Source organism: Pezoporus occidentalis, unplaced genomic scaffold (assembly GCF_034315485.1).
Source record: "Pezoporus occidentalis ecotype Australia unplaced genomic scaffold, CSIRO_AGI_Poc_V1 ctg90, whole genome shotgun sequence".
Lineage (NCBI taxonomy): Eukaryota > Metazoa > Chordata > Aves > Psittaciformes > Psittacidae > Pezoporus > Pezoporus occidentalis.
In genome coordinates, this window is record NW_026916263.1 from 1,487,750 (window position 1) to 1,509,534 (window position 21,785).

Below are 21,785 nucleotides of genomic sequence, written 5' to 3' on the forward strand. Positions count from 1 at the left end.
TAAGAAGGAAATTCTTTCCTGTGAGGGTGGTGAGGCACTGGAATGGGTTTCCCGTGGAGGTTGTGAATGCTCCATCCCTGGCAGTGTTCAAGACCAGGTTGGACAAGGCCTTGGGTGATATGATTTAGCGTAAGGTGTCCCTGCCCATGGCAGGGGGGTTGGAACTAGATGATCTTATGGTCCTTTCCAACCCTAACGATTCTATGATTCTATGAATACTTGTTTACGTTTTTTATTGCGAACTTTTGCCAGGATCTGTATACAACTGCAATATGCTTTCTTATATCAAGAGGTGATGAACTGAAATTGTTAAATACCATTCATAAGCTGCTCTCACTTGTTTTGGATGCTCCTCGGGCACCATATAAAGTAACCAGTAAATTTTCTAACAATGTGCATAACCTGTAAAATAAATACCATATAATAAGGACTCAGAAAGGTACTTCTGTATTTTACTGTGACAGCCAAAACCTTGGAAATCAATTTTAGAGATACAACCTACGTTGCAAAATTTCTAGAATTAGCAAACCTGAAATTTTCTATTTTGCAATGCTTGTTCAAGTCACTTCATAATCTTTGCCTTGGTTTCCTGCTGTGTAAAATGAAGTGACTTCTTTTTACCACACTTACAAAAATGTTGTGTTGATTTTTTTTTTCTTATGTAGTCCTTTGAAAGCCTAATTTAACGCTATCTGGATGTTATGCAGCTAAATAGATTTTCCTCAAAAAACATTAGTTGACATGACCAGAAATTCTGACATAATAAAGAGAAAAGAGAAAAAAATATCCCTCCTGAGAAAAACCTTTTATTTAGGTATAAATGGCTTTCTAGAAGCACCAGACCACAAACATTTAAACTTTTGAGTATAGCTCTTCTTCCAGTAACATCAATGACTGATTCCAATGTGAACATATTGCCGAGGATTTTTGAATATTCAGCTTTGAAAAATAGAAACTAATTGAAATCCTTATAAGGAGAAAATAATAACTCTGCAATTGCACAGCCATCTCACATAAGGATCGGTTATTACAGTTCATGGCATCATGTGGAATCCTACTGCAAGAGACATTTGCCAACAGACTCTACTGCACATTGGCCATATCTAAGATAGTTTACATCCATATTCATGGACAAGCATTGAGTCCAACTCACTGCCACCACCTCACAACAGCCTGACTGCACCCAGTTGATTTGGTGAACAGGGTATCAGTAATGTCTCAAAAGCAAATGAGCCTACTACGAAGTAAGCTGGTTAATGGTTAAAAATAATTGGTAATGCAATTAGCCTCTGCTTGCATGAAATGCATGCAAAATCTATGCAGATCTTGAGATAACACCTGAATTACCTAGAAAGAGGCAAAATAATGCAAAACTTGTTAAAAAACTTGGCTCTGTTCTTTTAATAAAAATGCTGTTGGGCACTGATTTATTCTTGGTGTGTTATTCTACTTCTGGCAGAAAAACACTGTTTCTTGGCTGAATTCCCAAGTATTAAGTTAGAAAACACTTGACATTGTGTGTGACTGAACTCATTTTCATCACAGCATAAAAGTATTCAAGTACTGATTTTTAGGTTTGCCATATTAATAAAGTAACATGGACAGCAAATACCTGTACCATCTAGAACTACTTCTATATCAGTATCTACACTGCACAGGGGAGGTACAGTCTGATAAAATGACAGCTTTAATAAATAAATCGAGTCATTATTAATTAGTCTATTTGACACAGCTTCAAAAGGCCAAATACTGACTGAACTATAAGGTTCCAAGAGCAGGGTTTAATCTTCAGACTAATTATAAGGATTCCAGATATCCAATCTGTTAAAAATAAAGACATATTCTACAAAAAGACAATAAGAGCTCCTAACAATTACTATGATGACTTTGTTCAAGTTAAAATCTCATTCTTTAGGAAGTCAAACAGCACTCTCAGACACTGAGTAATTTTACAAAGCAGGGTCAAACTGACTGCTATTTCAGAGGTACTGCAAGGTCCAAACAAAGAGGGGGGAATGCTGGGTCAATTAAAAGCTCTTAAGTTTAATTCCAAATGCTGAAGAAGCTTATTTTCCTTCTTTACACCCTTAGGCTGGCACCATAAGGGACTGGAAACAGTGTGGCAGCATCTGCTTAGGACCTGTAAATTAGAAAAGGCTTCATGACATTCGATAGCAACCTCCTGGGATAACTAAACAACATGATGTTTAGTTGCGTCTTGCTGTGGGACTGTGGTGGGTGTACAAGATCATGAGAGAAGCAGGGTTAAAGTCAGGAGAGGATGGGAAATTTCCCTGTCTCTGTGGGGCTCAATGTTGATGAGCCGCAAGTCAGACTCAGTTCCTAGAGATGCTGCTACAAGCCAAAAGTGCTCAGCACCTCCCAAGGAAGCTTAACACCACAGATTCCATCTTTTCAGGTCAGTTGTAGGTTGTTTCACTGTGCATTGATTTAAAGTATAAATATCTATGAGCTCCAACTCCTAATCACATAAATGAATCAATGTCCTGGAGAATACAGGATTCCTTCTTTCCAGTTATGCTGTGCTTTGTTTGTTTTTTTTTTTAACTGCTGTACATCTATTGTCTGACTTTAAGTGCATATAATGATAATAGGGGCAAAGCATGAAGTATTGAGCCACAGCCACTCAAATAAAAGATATATCTTCTCTCTCAGGATAAGGAATATTTACCTCAGCTATTTTATATCACACCACCCTGTTTTATCCAATCACTTTGAAATAATTCCTTTCAAATAAAATCAATTTCTAATCTTTGCTGTTGCTTATTAGCTGGCTCCATGTCTGAAAGGTCGTAGGATGCTGACATCCCACAGACACTTCTCTATTTTCCCTTCAGACAGCAAAAGCTCTTTAGAATTACTACATACCCTGTTCCTAAAAAAAATGAGGTATATATGTAGCCCTGATCAATAAAGCATTTATCTTAATTTCAAGTTTCTGTAGCCACACAGAATTCTTCTAATGACAATTTAATTATTAACCATAAAAAAAAAACAAAACATATATGTTTCTTTCAGTGGGAACCGTGTGTGTGTTTTCTTATTTACAAAGAATACCTTGAAAGTGAAGACCCTGATAAGCCAGCTACATCCACCCATACCAGGTAATATTCAAACATAAAATCTGAGTCCTAAAGCTTCACACACTCGTGTAAAAATTTATGGACACATGCTATTGTTTCTGTTGCTTCAGAAACACTCTGGAAGAACAATGATGCTGGTTCTCAGATGTCTGGGGGAAACACTGCATGCATGGCATCCAACTCCCCCAGAGATCTGACGCACATTTGTTTTAATGTTGCTAGCATGTTCTCCATTATTTCAGATGCTCAGCACTGAAAGAAAAAACTTGGTCTACATCTTTCATGGAACTCATAAATTTCATGAATATTATCAACTGAGAAAATTAACTTGAAGGGAGGAGGAAACAGCAGAAGAGGTTTTATGATAGAGAAACAAGCATACCCTGATGGAGACTCCAGCGGGTCCCCTTCTCTCATGGAGCTCCTGGGAGACATAAACCCACAGCCTTTGTAAAGGCAGGAGGGAAAAGCATCCATCTTCCTTTTTTTCCTCCTCTAGCAATATTATACCTTTCATTCTGAAATGTTTGAGGTGTTTATCCACAGTGGCAGGGAGGATAAAAGAATAAACAATAGAAGAAAGGAAAACGGGCACAGCCTTCAGCTCTCTGCTGGCCATCCTTGGCTGGAGGCCTGGACGTTTGCTGTGAGCCTGCATGTGACGCTTTGCACAGAGCACAGCAGCCACCTGTGCGTATAGCAACAGCTGGGCTGTAACATCAGCCTCTCGTTGTAGTAACACTTCATTAAAAAACATAGAAAATGCTCAAAATATTTCCATGCTTTGCAGCCTGTATCTGGTAAACAGATTAGAAAATTAAATAATCTGTTTTCTTCAGGTTTCTGGATTAAATATCCATCATAAAGTGTGCAAGAACCATTTGAGTGACATTCAGATCCCAACTTCGGAGTACGAAGCGTAATTAAGTGTGATAGTTATGAGCAGTGATAGAGCTGCATGTTGCAGCCTGCATTTGAACAGAGAGGAAATAAAAAGAAAAATGTGGCTCTTGTCTTAATTTTTTAAATATATGTACAACGTCAGATTACACACCCCACAGCAATGGGAACTGTGTGAGAGCACGAAATCCCAATCACAGCTTCTCTCCATCTGGTAAATGATGCCTTCTAATGAGCTGCTACTTAACTCGCCACCAGCTGAGACTACAGGGTTAAATATCAGTCTACCAATATTTCCTCCTGACTCAAATCTTCACCTGGAATGAGTAGCAAAGTCCTCACTGGCATTCATAGAGTTTACTGTGGACAAGGGGCTTCCACCCTAATTTGTTCCAAAAAGCCATTTCTTAGAGCATTTTAAAATACTGTCTTTCAACACAGGAGGTTGGACTGTTTAAATGGACTCAATTCACTTAATATTCCCAAATCAGCTGAAAAATAGTTTAGAACAACTTTTGGAAACATTTTTATTTGTGATTTTATCTAAGTAAGATATAAAAGTAAAGTGCATTCTCAACTCACTGTCAAGGGATAAAGAAAACAGACGTGATAGGGACAGATCTCCTAAAATGACTAAATTGAAAGTGACTTTAATACGAGGTTCAGCTTGCCAAACAGACTGTAGCTGATTCTTCCAATTTAAATCAGAAAGTCTTTTCTTGGTTATTGCTGAGATCTGCACATAAAAGATGCACCATTTTCTGGGGAAACAGAGATGCACATACCTAAAAGTTGAAATAATGGAAGACTTGAAAACTAAAATCTCCTGTTTCTAATGGCAGAGTTACAGTATTAGCTTGTGACGCCCACATTACTCGTTCAGTGTTAATCTTTAAGGTTAACAATAATGCAATGTTTAGGCAAACAGTCTGGTGGCTTGCAACAAGAGAGATGACATAGCTTTCTACTAAGTGCCAACTTCTGCTGCTCACAAACCACATATGGAAAATCACTGCAACTCCTGCATCTCCAAAGACAGTTGTTTAATTGTCCATAATTCAGACACTGATATAAAGTCTATTTGATATTACAGTAGTTGTATGAATAAGAGTTATATAGAGTAAAACAGAGTGCCCAAGACTTTTTTTTTTTTCTCTATAAATGTGATACAAGACTTGAAGAGGAAATCAGCATCAAGAAATTTCACAGCAGATTATATAGCCCTCAATTTGGCTTTGCCTTGGAGTTCATCTGTCCATCTACTCTCAAGTTCAATAAAGGCAGGAGAGTCTGATCCTGCCCCACTGAGCACCCCAGCAGGGAGGTTATCATGGGATGGATGGGAACAAAAGGAAATGGGTATAGATATCCTCAGATAGCTGTGGTGCTATTCAGGGCAGAGGCACCTCTTGACCATGGACCAGCCTTTTAGCCCTAAGGATCCGAACCTGATTATCCCAGGGTGCATACCTGACATGTTGCATCCAAGGAGTTTCACATGCAGATTGTTAATTAGAAAATGCCCCGAAAAGACTGAAAAAAAATTGTATATTTACATCTTTTATATTGTTATTTTTGAGTCTGACGTATCAAAGTAGGTAGAACCTATAAAGTATGCCTTACAACAGCTCCTTCCACAACACCAACAGTGCCTTATATTTAAGTGCTATAAACAGACTATGACTGGGATACACTGGGACTGATTCCAGTCTCCCTCAAAAAAGTCATATACTATCGAGGTGTTACAGGGTTAAAGGAATGCAGGATGGTTTCCATACCCTACATTCCATTTATAATATCTGTGTTGCATACAAATTGGCACAAGTATGAGGAAATATGAATATCTCAGCATCCTTCAGTGCCAAATACAGACATGATGCAACATAGTCATTTTCTCAATTCAACGTAATGTACAATATGCCACTCTCCATTATGCTACAGCAACTGAAATGTGCTGCAGGCCAATGGAAAATATCCCTAAAAATAGCTATGCTGTTTCTGGGCAAAAGCAGATGTATTCGACATTTCCTTGAAAATGTTCCCACCTGGATTTGCTGGAACAGCAACATGATCGTTCAGTGACAAGAAGCTTGCTGGTAAGGAGCTTTCTCCTTGATATTACCCTGCTTTCCCGAAAGCACTGCAAACATGGCTTGTAGCAGCTCTTTAAAATACTGTACATGAAAGCTGCACTAAACTGTTTAAGTGCTCTATTGTGAAGCACTGTATTAGGAGCTTTCTGCTGCTCAAGCAACTTTAGATTGTAACATATTATAATAGCGTGTTATTCTCATAGAGATCATTTTACAAATAGAATACAAAAGATTGTCATGACATGAGAATCTTCTAAATCATATAAAGGAAAATAAACACCCACTTCAAAGGGACTTGCTTATTTTGCTAAGACATTTTACAGCATATTAGCATAAAAATACTACTTCTGCCTTTCAGGTTCACCCACAGCACTGTGTAAGAGCATTAGACGTGTTACAAATACAAATTATTTTGGCAGCATGATAATTTGTTAATGCATACTTGCAAACTTTATATGACTTTATTCAGCCCTGACATACAACCTGTGTAATAGATGCTTGCATAAATAAAAGCGGGGGGAGGAAGAAAGGTCCCATTGGTTCTTCCACTTCAGATACATGATGTTGGCACCCAGGCTTCAGTCATTAATAATAGATCATATCATGCCAGATCTTGGCTCCTCAGAAGCTGTTGGATGTCCTGAAGAGGAGTATCAGGGAGCTGCCTAGTTTTTCTGATGGATCTGCATAAGACTGGAGGGTTGATCATTTCTCCCTTCCATGAGGACCACATTATCTGGAATGGGATGGATTTATCCCACACCTCCTTACTTCCTTTTGTTTTTTTCTTGTAAATATCCCTGGCACAGTTCTCTTGCAGGCAGCTCTGCCCATTGCATGGTAAACCATGTGCGACACACAGTAAGAGGCTTCACCAGAACCCAGCAGTGGCAGAGGAACTGCACCCCAGATTGCCCAAATTTCAAACTGTCACCTTTATCTATTGAGCCACTCTTGCCCTCATCCTCCTCTGGTTGGCTAACCCTCTGCCCTTTCCTTCAATACAAAGCCACCCTGTCATGAAAGCTAATGCACTCTTTTTGATAGGTCCTCATCAAACCCTTTCATGAATGGGACCCACAGGAATAGCCTGGGTGGATGAGAAGAGCTGCAAATAACTGGAAAGATCCTCGATTTCCAGTCAGAGTCTTTTTCAGGTTCAGATGGCTTCATCAGAGAATGTGAAAGCCTCATACAAGATTAACGCTAAAAATTTCCATTTTTATGGTATTTTTAGATTATATTTCTTTTTCCAGGCTACAGTTGGCTTGAACCAGAGCCACAATGCTTGTAATGCTCCAAACACAAAAAGAAATTACAAAATGTGACAATTCTTAAAATGTGTTTCTTGTTGTATAACAAATTACCAGTGTTGTAAATTAAACTAGAGAGAACAGGAGCCATAACATAGGGATTACACAGAATTTCACTTTGTGCTATGGCAAAAAGTTAATGCCTGCCTTGTTATAGCTGGTAAGTAGAAAAGATACTTTACAACAGCATACCACAAAGCTTAGATGATTGGAAACTGCAGGCATATGTAAAGCAAAGATTTTCCTGCACAGTTTAGTGAAAACTAATTGCAGAAAAGTGTGAGGTGCTCCTGTCCCTCATCTGCTCTGCCTCATTTAGGGCAGAACTACCAGCACAATTCCTTGTAATTTTACCAAATTCTTACTACTCAGTGTCCCACCAGAGAGCTCATCCTAAGAAACTTACCTGCAAACTTCAAACACTGCATATCTTGGCTATTAGCTCATTTTCTGTGCTGGTTCCTCAAAACCGTGCCTTGTCCAAGTTCTTGCTTGTGTCTCATAGTCAAAATTCTGTTAAGAAGAAATTGGATCAAGAGCTGAAAATCACACTTTTTCTTATTACAAACCCAGTCATTTCTGCTTAGCAAACAGAAGCATAAGTTGGTAGGAAAGCTGAATGTGAAGGGAAAGAGACCATGTACTTATAGCTTGGGCTTTTAGATTTTTTACCGGAATTTGCTTTAAAGCACAGACTGAAGTTTGGCAATAGCTGAAAATCTGAAACCCAAGACCGGCTGTGAAGACCTTCAAGCTCCACCATCCATGCTTGTACACGGATAGATTCATCTGCCCGCTAAGACTCTTAATAGCTGCCCTTCAGTGGCCTGTTTAAGACAGCCTTCAGAGCCTAAATTAACTGAATCAAATGTCTGATGTTAAAGTTTGTATTAAATGAATATGAGTGCAATGTCTACTGTCTGAGACAGTAGGATCATTAGGGCTGTTCCTTCTCCCTTTAGCCATTATAATGTTTCAAGCGAGTACATGCGTTCATAACAAATATAACTCACCCCTGCCAAAAATGCCTGGATCCTCTGTCTCACACCAGTACTATGAAATGAAGAACAGTTGTACTACTGCAGGAAGCAAGCCCCAAAAAGTAATGTTTTGGGTACTTGTACTGGCAAATGGGCAGGGACTGAATTAGCAGAACCTCACATTAGATAATCTACATAAGAAAACAAACTGTCATGAGGATATCTTTTCTTTTTTTGATTTTCTCCTCAAGTCTAGGAAGATTCAGGCTGATGTGAAATGAAGTGGAAGCCAAATTCCTACTTCCCCACGATTACACAATCAACAACATAGGTTTAATTTGCCTTTTTTTATATGTCTTTCATTAGGTGTCATACATGTGCACTTTCTCTAAGAGACTGACTTCCCTGTTTCTCTTTAAAGGCAATCCCTGTGAAGGAAACCCCTTGGGTGGAAATATCTGGCTTCTTGGTGAATGTCAGAGGATAGCATGAGCAATGCTGGAGTTTGTCTGACCTGTGGTTAGGCTGCGGATGGACTGTCTGGGATAAAGCTGGCCACCTATCTAATTTTGGATCCAAGTGCTAGTTTTGTGGGTGCCTTGCTGCCATTGTGTTTTTGAAGATTTGCCTGATTTCCACTACCCTTCTGTCTTGCTGCTCTCTGAAGTTAAAAGGCAGCTCCACCTCATATGTGCAGCATGTGATGATAGAAAAGCAAATCAAGTGGCAGGAGGGAAGGCAAAGGGGTTTAGCCTTCAAGGTGTCAGTGTAAACTGGCCCACAAGGAAAAAAGGAATTACACACAGAAGCCTTACTAAGACAGAGAAAATGTAAAACCTCCACTGTAGGCAGTCACACTCAGTGATACTTGGCCTTCTAAGAAGATGCATTGTGCTTTTTTTTTGCAAAAGTCACTCAGGTATTTCTTCCACATAGAGAGTGTTAGTATATTTTCCTGTAGGCAAGATGGGCCTTTGCAATCTCCACAAAACAGGGGCTTTAGTTGCTTATTAGTTGGATCACCCCAAATCTGTGTTCTTTAAGTAGAGCCAGTCATCTATTTGATACATAATTTTAATAATATAGACTATGATGTAATTAATTACATCTCCTTAATATTGATAGAGGGTAAAAAACAGTTGCTATGTGATGGAAATATTTAGGCATGGTTTTGTTATTATTTCTCTTGCAAGTCTATCTACTGTCTTATTACCTAACAATACTGAAAAAGCCCGAAAACCAAATCTAAAGGCTTTATTTTTGAAACTAGTTAAGGAACTAAACCCCAGTTGTTAGAAGTTACACCACTACCTCATATGTGTCTCAACATATTTAGAAGTGGACATGTAGGTTTGATGTCTGCCAAGAGTAAGAGTCAGTCTGTGGCTGCTGTATTATGCCATCCAAGTTTCTCTGCCTCTAATTTCATTCACTATTCCAGAAGCTGAGAAATATGTTTTTCAAGAATTTCTGGATGTTGGGATTTCTGGATGTCTGACAGCCCAGTAGGAGCAGAGCTTTAGAAATAACTCTAGTAGGATTACTGGACATGGACATACAGAAATTGTAAGTAAATGGCCACAGCACAGAAGAACACAATTTATCCTGTACCTACAGAGTGAGGCAATTCTCCCAGAAGTGGATTTACTACACCTGCACAGAGGGAAGGTAGAATTAAGTTGGTGCTACAGTTGTAGGATGAGCAACTTGGTTTAGGAGTAACCTTTAAGAGTTTCATAGGAAAGTCTGCAAAATATTCTTCCAAATTCACGTAACAATGTACAAAAGTTTGAACAGAAATTGTTATGCATGTATGACTATTAGACGCTGCCCAAAATATGGGTTACTTTGTGTATTGCTTAATGAGAGGCTATTTCTTCAAGAAGGACAAATTCTTGTTGCATATTTTAGCAGGTTTTCCATTGCGGAATAAAGAGTCAGACAGTTCCTACATGTAAATAATGTCAGTAACAATAAACAAATGTATCTTGCAAGATATTTGCACTTAACATGTAAAATGTTGGACAACAGAGTATGCTACCCTGCGTAAAATAAAGCATTAACCTAGAACATGCTGACATCGTCTTGTGACTTATATAGAACCCCCAGCCTTTAGCTGATTTACAAAATTCAACCAAGAACAACAAAAAAATACCCTTGCTCAGACAATCAATGCACTACATAAACTGACCGCTGTGGCTGCCAAGGCTATTGTAAACAACTTGGTCATGGAAGCTGAGTTTACCAAAGAAAAGCTAGTGAAAACACAATCAAACCAAAGTTAAATACTTTTCCATGTGTTGCTCTGAAAGCTTTCAAACATGATCATCAATGAACTCCAGTGCAGGAGCTTTGTACTATTTATGTCTGAGAGTGTCTCTTGGGCAGTCTGTTCTAGTCTCTCTAGAGTCTCTCTAGTCAGAAGTCTGCTAAAGGAATTCTCTTTAAGAAATATGATGCTATTAATTAGTCATTATTTCTTACTGCAGAAAAAGACAAAATTCAGTCCCTTTGCTTTTAATCACATATGTTAGGGTGTGATAACTTGCTGAAATTGACAGGTTTCAAGAGCTGCAAAAGTTAAGGAGTCATTGAGTTCAATACTGAATCTCAGTGGATGAACTGTCTCCAGCACAGAATCTCACTTCACGTCTTGTACTTATCATTGTTTTATTCCGTGAGATCTCCAGTCTGCAGATTCCTGGGTCTGAGATCCTGCTTTTGTTCTTTAAAGCAAATTACATGGTGTACTAACATTGCAGACTAGTATCAACAGGGACTGTTTGTTCAAATATTTGGGGGATCTGTCCATTTTGACAGTGTCCTGGAGGAGTTGCTGGACTGCTCTCAACCACGTTTGCAGATGACACTAAATGGGGGTGACCACTGAGCCCAGGAACCCATCAAGGAGACGGAGGCACATCCTTCAGAGTACATGGTATGAGGACAACAGATAATAGAAGAGATTTGAGCTGGATACAGTGGCGACTTTCCTCTGTGAGGACACAGGGTAGTGAGGGAGTATTCCAGGGAGGCTGCCTGCTATCCACCCTCAGAAGTTTTCAAAATGGGGCTGGAAAAAGCCCTTAACATCCCCACTCTGACCCATAAGCTGTCTCTGCTTTGAGAAGGAGGTGGGATAGGAGACCTCCTGAGGTCCCTTCCAGCATGAATTACACTGTGGCTGTATGCTCAGTATTTTAAAACTCCTGGACAAGTCTGATGAATCTTCTGCTGATAGTTTGTTCTGATGTTGTGTTTCATATGGCTTTATGAGATATAATTTCATTTTATACTACTGCAAAGTATATTAAAAGCTTTGGGATGTGGAGAATAACAAGGATGACTAATCTTGACAGTTGTTGAGAATGTTGTTACCCTTAGTCCTGGATACGTGCTTGGTAACTTTGACACACATAAAGCACATCACTGGATCCTGAATGAGTCCTGTGCTTCACTGACAAAACCCATCTTCATCAGTTTTACAGTTTTTGAAGGTTGAACACAAAATATTTCTATCCCAGTAGCACAGACTGATGTGAAAATATAATAAATAGAATTCATGTTACACAGGGACCCCACTGTTGGAGAAAGTCTCATTTCTGTATTCAAAATGGCCTGTAACCCTTACTGCATTAAGAAAATGAGACTTTTTAGAGTAGTGAGCTGCCTTGTGAAAACTTTAGCACACACACAGCTCCTCACTGTTATTTCTCACCACTTACCTTCAGGACCCAGCAGCTGTGCTGGGAAGATGGTGACTTCTGTGTGGTCCCATCACACCTCTCCTGTGGTACCTGGACATTGCTCAGAAAGGCAGCTGTCCACAAGTACAGATCTCCCTCATGTCATGGGTCACTTCACCAGGGAAGTGAGAAGGTTCAGGATGACAGACTCAAAGTAATCTGTCACTGTCAGCTCCATGGGATCAAAGGAAAAACAAACTCTATCTGTTTTGGCAAATGGTGAAGGGAAGAGGAGAAGCACAGGCTCTTAGGTTAACGTAGACAGACAGGACTGACCCCTGCTATCTAGATTAGTTTATATTGCAGCAGTGTTTTGCATGCTGAAATCATTTCCATCAGGGAACCTCCAAGCACTTTGCAGAAGATGTTATTAAAAGCTGTGACACCTCTGTGAGATATAACTGCAGTTGTCCCGCAGTGGGGTAACCCTCAAAAAGATGCTAAGTCCCTCAGATGAATACCTGAGAAGTAACTGAGAAGTTCTGGTTTTGGCAGCCACCAGATATAAGGGTGACAATGGTATGGATAGCACAGGGGCATGGTGACAGCACTGCTGGAAAGGGCCTGAGACCCTGTCTCTGGGCCTCAACTGTACAAGTCAGAGCTGAGAAGAAGAAAGTTCAATACTGGTAAAAAAGTCTAGAGGATGACGATCAGTATCCAAGTCTGGAAAGGAGCTTTGGTTAAGGTGACGAACTCCCATCATCAGTTTTCAAGCAACCAACAGACTTTTAAAGTGGTGTTTGTGGTATTCTTAAAATATCAAAATAAAAATTGGAATAAATGTTTTCTTTCTGTGTCTTCTAACCTGCATGAGTAATAAGCATGCTACAGCTGCTTCAGCAATCTCATGCATGCCATCACTGCTGTGAATTCAGCTTCCACAATACAACCAGATCTTGTTCTCAGCTTCTGAGAGTTCATAATTCAGTCTTACTGTCATTTCTTTCCTTTTCCATGTTCTTTTATGAAAGGTAAATCTGAACAGAAAGAAACCAGAGTCATTAGCTGTTGGAAACTTTAATGTGCTACAAAACCAGAATTAGAAGTGATAATGAAATTTCCACTGCTGAAAGCAGACTTTGCTAACTGATACATGTAGTGAGAAAGGTGGCCATATAACCAATAAAAATAAGAACTGTGTTCATTTTTAATATGCCTCATTCATCTTTGCTTGAATTGGCAGAACACCAAATAAGAGTTTAAGATGTTCCTTTTAATTTTTAATAATTAAAATAAATATATGCTTAACTATTTCCATTAGACTCTATTAAATCCAGTACATTTTTCAAAATGTCTTTTAGAACAATGTCTACCAAACTGAATAATATTTGTAATGCACTTTGTAGTGAAATTAAATTGAATTAGCTCTAAAAATCCAGGTTCTATTCTGCAAAAGCAACTCACCACTAAATCAGTGCATTTCCATGGAGAGACGCTCATTACTAAGTGAGATTTTTTTTTTCCCCTAAAAACTAACTTAAACCAGGAAGGCTAATAAGATTAGCATCCCTGACTATCTGTCCATCCCCACTCCAGGATCAGCTGGGCTGGAAATCAAGCAGCCTCAAGCTTCATAAAGCTGTGAACTCCTTCAGTTTATAAAAGGCTTATAAACACCCATATTAAAAACTGTTTTCCAGGTCCCTTGCTGTGGATCCAACACTGCTTTCAATCAGTCAAGGAGAGATCAATAGCTGAATTCAGAGGAAACAGTAGCGAGCCCAGAAGGACTATTTCCACAGAGGTCTTCAACATAACACTAAGAAATTCTGTCATAACTTCTCTACTGTCAAAACATCAAATTCCTTGTTTTGGTCCAAAAATCCTTTTCAGTGACAAAAATCTTTAACTGAGAATACATGTTTCATTTCTGTGAAAAAAATTTACTGAGAGATATTGTTTCCACTGCCAGTTTCATGAAAAAAATCAGGAAGTGTCCTGTAAACCAGTAGCAAGACTAGTTTCCTTGATTCCATGGGACCCAAAATGTCTAATGAAACCAAATGTTGGGATTTGTTAAGGAAATACAAAAGTAAATAGTAATAATTATACCAAGAACAGAATTATTAATAACAGCAAAAGGTTAAAAAAACAGGACAAAAGGAAAAACCAAACCAAAAGAAGAGTGAGCTCCATTTTGAGGACAACAGCTTCCCCAAAAACAGCAGTAGAAGCAAGGATTGACAGAGTTACAGAGGCAAAAAAAGGATATTGGGAAACAGAAAGACAGAAAAGAGGGGAAAAAGTAGCAGAAGTGTGTTATACAGAGTCTTGTCCTGAGGCGTGGACACTGGGAAAATAAGGTATCTCAACTGCACAGAAAAGAGGGCATTTAGAAGTCAAGTAGATGAAGCATCTTAAAAAGGAAAAGGAAAAGGAACTGGCAACAGAGACAAAAGCTAGCAGATAAACATAAATAGTGCTATGAAATCAAAGAAAATGAGGCATGCACACACAATACTAAGAGGAGAGAGAAAGCCAAACCACAGAGCTCTGCCAAGGGATCAAACCCTGGAAGATCTCGCCAAGAATTGCGAGGGCTTGTTTTATTTTTGCTTTCTTATTCCTGCCAGAAGATATAAACTATATCTATTTACTTAAGGGGAAAAAAAATGTATTGTAATATAGCCAATTTCTCTTCGGGGAAAATGGATGCTGCAACAAAAATGCCTGAACATTTTTTCACAGTATATCCAGGGATGCTGGAAGTGCTTGGTAAAGCTAAAAGTGTACAAGGTCTCTCTACAAGCCTGATGTACAGAGAAAGGGAGGAATCATCATGGGCCAGACTCAGATATGCTTGTGAAGACTGAATAGCTTGTGACACTCAGTCCCACTGAAGTCAATGAGTCTATTTCCAACAATCAGTTTGAATCAGGAAATTGGGGTCAGGTCCAAAGAAAGACTGTCAGATTGATAATATAGCTTTTGTTTTTTAATAACAGTCTTGAATTAATTTTGCAAACATAGACCTTTTACAGACCCTTTCAAAAAGGTAAAGCAAGGAAAATGGATATCCCATTTTAGGGAAATAAAACATTTGATTGCTGGTTGCTAGTCGGGATCTGAGCTAGCATCTGTTCACTGATCTGCCAGCTTTAACAAAACACTGGAGAAATATCATTTACCTCTATAATTACAAAATAGAAAAAAAAGGAAAATAAAAGAAAACCCACCCACCCCCGATCCTCACCCTGCGCCTGCATAAACACCAGTTGTATGTGATCTGAGCTTTGAGTTCAGCTGACAACTGTGCAGAATTTAGGCCAAGCGGCACACAGAGTACAGCTCCTCTCTCAGCTTCAATCCTCCTGCAAGATTTTATCTGACAAGGTTTCCCCTTGCCCGCACCTTCCTTCATGTCCTCAAAGTTCTAGAGGAAGCAGGAGGCATTGCGCCAAATAAATCTCACACAGCCTAAGCAAAATGCTGGCAGGCCGCAGGAGCTGCTCATCAGCACTTGGAGCTCTGCTGAAGTTTTCAAAGCAGTCTCTTTCTCTTCCCTTTCTGGCCTCCTCAGTCACTTTAGAAGCACCAGCTAATCTCCCCACAAGACCTTTGAAACTGGCATGAGGCATTTGCTTATGCCTTATTTTGACAAGTCAAATTTGTGAACCCACTTAGTCTACATTTATCAGAAACTAACTCCACTGGCATAACTAAACCCCTCATTTGAGAAAGCTGGAGATTTTCCAATAGCAAGTGATTCTGCACTTTTTTGTCAGTGTAGTCCTCTCTTTTATAACCTACTCTCTTTTCCTATGACTCCATAACATGGATTTGAATTTTAGGTTTGTATCCTGCCATACAGCATTGCCACAATGCAGAGGTATTTTCTACACAGAACTGTGCTCTAACTCAGCTATCTTTTCAGTTACCTATTAAACTGCATCATTACTGTGATGCAATCTACCGCCTGCACCGCAACATAACTAATTATTAGTCAGTAATATTTATCATTACTAACTGATATGGAATAAAGTGATGCCGAAGTATCTGGAAATAGAGGTAAGGAAGACACTGCTTTTAGACAGAGCCTCCAGAAGAGTAAGAGCAAATCCAGCTATCCCTACACTGCTTTTGCAAGAAAATTACCACAAAGAAATTGCAGCATTTTAATGAAATATTTCCCTAATATACTTTAAAGAGGTAGAAGTCCAAAGGAAACTGACCATGACAGAACACCAACAGCTGAGAGGAGGAAGGCATTCCTGAATGAAAGCTGGCACTTCACCTCTGCATACTGTTCCTTGTATAGTGGAAGAGCTGGTCTTAGGGTAAGTACAGGATCAGCTGGAAGTGAAGACTGACCATAAGCAGTACAATGTACCATATCTCAAAATGTGTGTGTAGTGATCACACATATGTGCTACCCTCTGCTTCCTATAAATGCACATAGAGAGCATCGCAGTTTTGTAGACCTGGAAACGCAAAATACGTAACACGCTGCTGGCTTTCCCAAAGCCACAAGGGCAAATATCCACATTAAAACCTCTGCTTTACTTAGGTTTTTATCATTCCTTCTCCAAAACTTGATGTCAAACATGACACTAAAATCGTATGGGCATTTGGACAGGGGGCAGTTCTGAAGCTTGGCTGCATGTCATGGCTGCAGATATGGTACATATGTCAGAGCCAATGGACAGGATGCAGGAGGGGTATATACTCAGATGTAGAAAAGGGAAGTAGGGAACAGTCTGTTACTTTCTCAGACCAGTGAAATCTGCTCCCAAGAGAAATGTAAATTTGTGCAAAGAGGAGCTCTGCCAACATATGTTGGCATATCAGGAACCAAGGGCTAGGAACTGCCTGCACAGCCGCTGCTTGGAGGCAGGGGGAGGGGATGGAGGCTGAGGAGGCATGCAGTTGTTGTGTGCACAGGGACAGACATCTGAGAGCTCAATCTTTTTCCATGACCTAAGCAATGGTTAAAGATTTCCATTCCTGCTGCATTCAAGTCTCACCCGAAGGCTTGCGTTTGTTGTGTCAGTGGATACGGATACACCCCAGTACTCCTGAAACCTCTGTGATTTTAAGGCAGATGTATATGAGGTTATCCACACAAGGTGGGAATGTACAAGTGCCTTTGCTTATCAGAGCAGGACTGATTTGTGTTGCTGTACTACCTCTCCCCTTTTAACCTGGCTAATAAATTAAATATATTAACTACTAATTAATTAAGTAGTATAAAACTGCATTAAAGCAACTCTACCTTTTTTTTTTTCTACACAACAGTAAATTATAGACTCTGAGAGGGAACAGCACAGTATTACATTACACAGCACGTGTTTCTGTGGAATTCCTATGGGAAAACAGAGACACATCACCTGCTAAGAAGCCTCCTGGGAGCCAGCAGACACATGCAGCACCCAAGTCATTCTAACTGTATGAACGAAGGACTGCAAGAGTTTTGACTAAGGCATGCTTGCAGCCCATGCAACACACATCTTCTCCATATAAAAAGCAATGGTAATTAGTGAAGAGGTAGAGAGTGGCAACTGCTTGTCTGTTACAGTAGACTTACTATGGGGTCTGCAGCAGCCACACAGAGCAAACAGCAGTGTATTGGAAGATAAGGTTCTTGCAGATATGATAAACAAAGCCCTGACTCTTCCAACTAAATTGCTTTAGGGATCATGTTATTCTAGCAGAGCTTTTCAGAACCAGGGTAATACCACCTATGGCAGTTTAGCCCAGTTGTATGTGTATGGTCTGAGATGAAAGCAAGCTTTTGTGTAAAGACATCATTGAACTGCTTTAGTCTCAGAGGAGATAGGCTTAGTGAATGGAGAGCTTCCCTGAAAGATGAGCAGAGGCTAGGAGGTGTTCTGAAAGGAGAACAGGGGAAGCAGCATTCCAGGAGCATAACGTCTTATTTAAAGACCACAAGCTGACTTTTATTTTTCCTCTAAATAAAGCTATAGTCAATTTTAGGATAAAACTAAGTTTATGATACTTGTTTTATAGACACCCACTGTCATATAATAGCTACCAGTAACACTTGCTCAAAGGACTAAAGCCAAAAGGGCAGCTCACGTGGTACAGAAGAAATGCTATACCCCGTTACACCCTAAGTCTGATCGGGGGTGGGAGATTTGTAAAACTCTTCCCCAGGACACCTAATGCTACACATTCAGGGGCAGCAGTGGTTTTCAGCTGTAGGAAGGTCTATGGATTGTGTTTGTCGTGTCAAGCCAATGGTATCTGCTAATGGCAGCTATTTCTGGTATTCCTCCCTGGGTTTCACTGTGCTGATATCGGTCACCTTATTAACAATGTTAAATTAGCATGAGAGAGAAACCTTACTCCTTCTCTTTCAAAATGTGTGAAAAGGAAAGTCAGAAGAGGCTTTTTCTTCACTAAATTACTCTGTTGCTTCTGTGCACCCATGATTTAGCCTCTGCTCAGGCTCACATATCCCTGCAAGTGCCAAAGTCACAAAGCCAACCCTAACAAGAACGCAGTATGCTTCTTCATTCTTATCCCAAGACTCCCCCAAATCGGGCTGGCACAGTAAGAAAGAGGAACCCCATCACACCTCATGACAAAACAATGAGAAAACATGCCTATCGTCTTCACAGCAGTCCTCAGAAATGCCTAAAGACTCATTTCTCCCAGCATGACAAAACACAGATGAAACACCAGTGAAAACTGACTGTGCATCAGTGCTAAGGTATTCACACCTCATTGGAGAGCTAAATGGGGAGGGTAAGCTAATCGTTTTGACACTGTATAGCTCAGTCCGTGGGGAAACCCAGCCAAAAAAAAAAAAAAAAAACAAACAGAAATACAGCATCTGAAGCTTCCTCTGCAGCCCATGGCTGGCTTCGTGCTTGTCTTCTGGGCATACGTGTTCACAGAGATTTTTTTGTATGTGATGCTTAGTACAACAGCCCAACACCTTTATTTAAAAGTGATTTGGTGGATTTTATCCTCTAGCCATTTAAACCATCCTTGTTCTGTGAGGAGGCATGTGCTGCTCACTCATACGTGTAACACTGAAGTCTCCTGCTTCTTCCTGCAGGACATAGTTCACAGAATCCCAAACTGGTTTTGGCTGGAAAGGAACTTAAAGCTCATCCAGTTCCAACCACCTGTTATGGGCAGGGACACCTTCCACTAGACCAGGTTGCTCCAAGCCCCATCCAACCTGGCCTTGAGCACTGCCAGGGATGGGGCAGCCACAGCTTCTCTGGGCAACTTGTGCTAGGGCCTCAGCACCTCCACAGGGAAGACCTTCTGCCTAAGAGCTCGTCACAGTCTCCCCTCTGTTGGGTTAAAGCCATTCCCCTTGTCCTATCGCTACAGTACCTGATGAAGAGTCCCTCTCTAGCAACCTTGTAGTTGATCTTACACAGCCATACATGCGGCAATTCACCTTCCTCCAAAATGATCACCAAGAAGCAGCAAATAATGTTTTCCGTTGTCCAGGGGAGTGATACACAGCTCACAATTGGCTTCAGAGTAGACATCCAGAGTAGACATCCAACTCAAACAGCTGCCCATGGGTAAGAACATAACCAATCCATAAATGGCCCCAAAATAATTGCATGGTTTTGATCCATGCACTCCAGCTAGCAGCGTCGAGCTTCAGCAGAAGTCTTCTGAACCTAAATAACAAGAGCCTGTATAGAGGTATCTCAGCCCCAGGTGAAAAGGGCTGCCCTCACTCAATCCCGTCCTGCTTGCTCTTCTGCACAGGGTCGACCACTCCAAAAGCTTTTTATGAAGGGCCATAACCCACTATTGCCTCATTTTCACATAATGATGGAGCTACACTCAGTTTTCTGTTTTGTAGGCTCAGAGTATGACAATAGCCAACACTGTCTTTTCATTTCAAGGTTTTAAAAGTGTGGGAAAAGTGATAAATTTCCCTTTTCTTTGGCATTAATGTTTCTAACCAAGAAAATGGCTAGAAATTTTCCTTTTATTTTCCATCTTGTACGGTTGCCACTTTCTCAGACTCAAATGACTCAAACCTTTTCTCTGTCTGCTGAACAGTGGTGATTTTGTGGTGAAAGTGCTGAAATTGTCCTGCCCCTGGTAAGTTTTTGCTGCCCAGAAATTACTAATTCCTTGTGTACGATTCTGGAAAATTGCACAGGGTACTTGGTTGTACGTACTGAAGTTGTGCTTCAAAATAACAGTACTTAATCGTCCCTTTGAGCTCACATGAGGTATTACAACACCTTTATATGTGGCAAGGACTAAAAATGGAGTTAGGAGAAAAGAACCATGACTTTGGGTAATTCCACATCTTGCTATTATTTCTTTACCCTCATTTCATTATATTTGTTTTACAGTATATACCGCACTATTTCTTGATATATTCTGAATCTTCATTAATCCCTTATTAAAATAACTTGAACTTTTTGAGATGTGTTTTCGGATGTCCAGATGAGTGGGACTGCAAAATTATATCCTGAAAAATCATATTTAATAATCAGAAAGTATCAATGTTACATCATTTAGAGGCCATTCTGGTCTTGAATTGCTGGTATAAGAGTTAATACTCATTTCAGTTTTTGCTTAATTATGGCAGTATCTCACCAGTTATAGATTATATCTCCAAGTGGAGTATAGAAATGTTAAATATTAATATGCCTTTCTTTATAGGAGGTTGTATAGAGACTATGTCAAAACAGGGTTTAAAATCCAGATTTTACTCTTCACTGCTCCAACCAACATTAAATAGTATTAAAATAAAATTGTGTGCAGCAACTATAACTTTCCTTTCAGGTCTTTTCTTTGAATCTAACTTTTGCATACACCCATTTTAAAACCTTATAGGCATTTTAAAGGTTTTCTTATTTTTCAAATATCTCTTCACCCCTTGAAGGAGACAGAGTAACCTGCATTCCCTGCAGTCCTTAAGGGGATAATCATTTCAACGTTATTCTTTAATTCATAAAACAGTGAATTAGCACAGAATCACAGAGTGGTTTGTGTTGGAAGGGACATTAAAGCTCATCCAGTTTCAACCCCTGCAACAAGCAGAGGCACCTTCCACTAGACGAGGCTGCTCCAAGCCCTGTCCACCCTGGCCTTGAAAAGACAAAATGCACTTCAAACTGATTTTATAATCATCCTCTACTTCTTTGTTGCATCAGTCTTTCACCTGACTTCAGATTCAATAGAGCAAGGACCATTGACTTTACTGGGGGCTGAGCACCTCTAGGGCAGGAGCACCCTGAAACACGTAAAGCACCCTTGGGTTTCGGCACCATGCTGGTAAAAATGGCCAACCTACCTACATCCTAGTGTGCAACAGATAACCCAAATTTCAGTGCAGCCACCAGGTACACAGGTCTTCACCGTAACACTGGGTACCAGATTGTCCTTGCACAAACTACTACATCACAGAGCTTATGTGAGTTAGTGTAGTATTTTCTACTAGCAGGTTTACGGAGTTAGGCACAGTGCCATTCACTCTAGCAACAAAGCTAGCCTCAGAGACTCCTGTTCCAAGCCCCCATACCCTGTTTCCCCTCCCTGGGGTTGTTCTGATATCTGGTTTTTAAGCTATGCGATACACTAGGAATCTTATTTCTTTACACCAGATTTAGGTAAGCTCCAGCAAAGATAATATCTGCTTTGGCAGAAATGTAGAGTGCTTTGGCAGGTGATGCTCAGGCTTGCAAAGTTA

The 21,785-nt window shown here is 40.0% G+C and overlaps 1 long non-coding RNA gene across 1 annotated transcript in view; it reads right to left on the minus strand.

Annotated features, from left to right (window-relative positions):
* Positions 1–219: 219 nt before the first annotated feature.
* The window catches only part of LOC134156834 (uncharacterized), a 36,948-nt gene continuing 15,382 nt past the window's right edge, over positions 220–21,785 (minus strand). The window contains exons 2-3 of the long non-coding RNA XR_009962089.1: positions 1,755–1,821; positions 220–402 (exon numbers count right to left, since the gene is read on the minus strand). This is a non-coding gene — a long non-coding RNA (uncharacterized LOC134156834). The remainder of the gene's footprint in view (positions 403–1,754; positions 1,822–21,785) is intronic.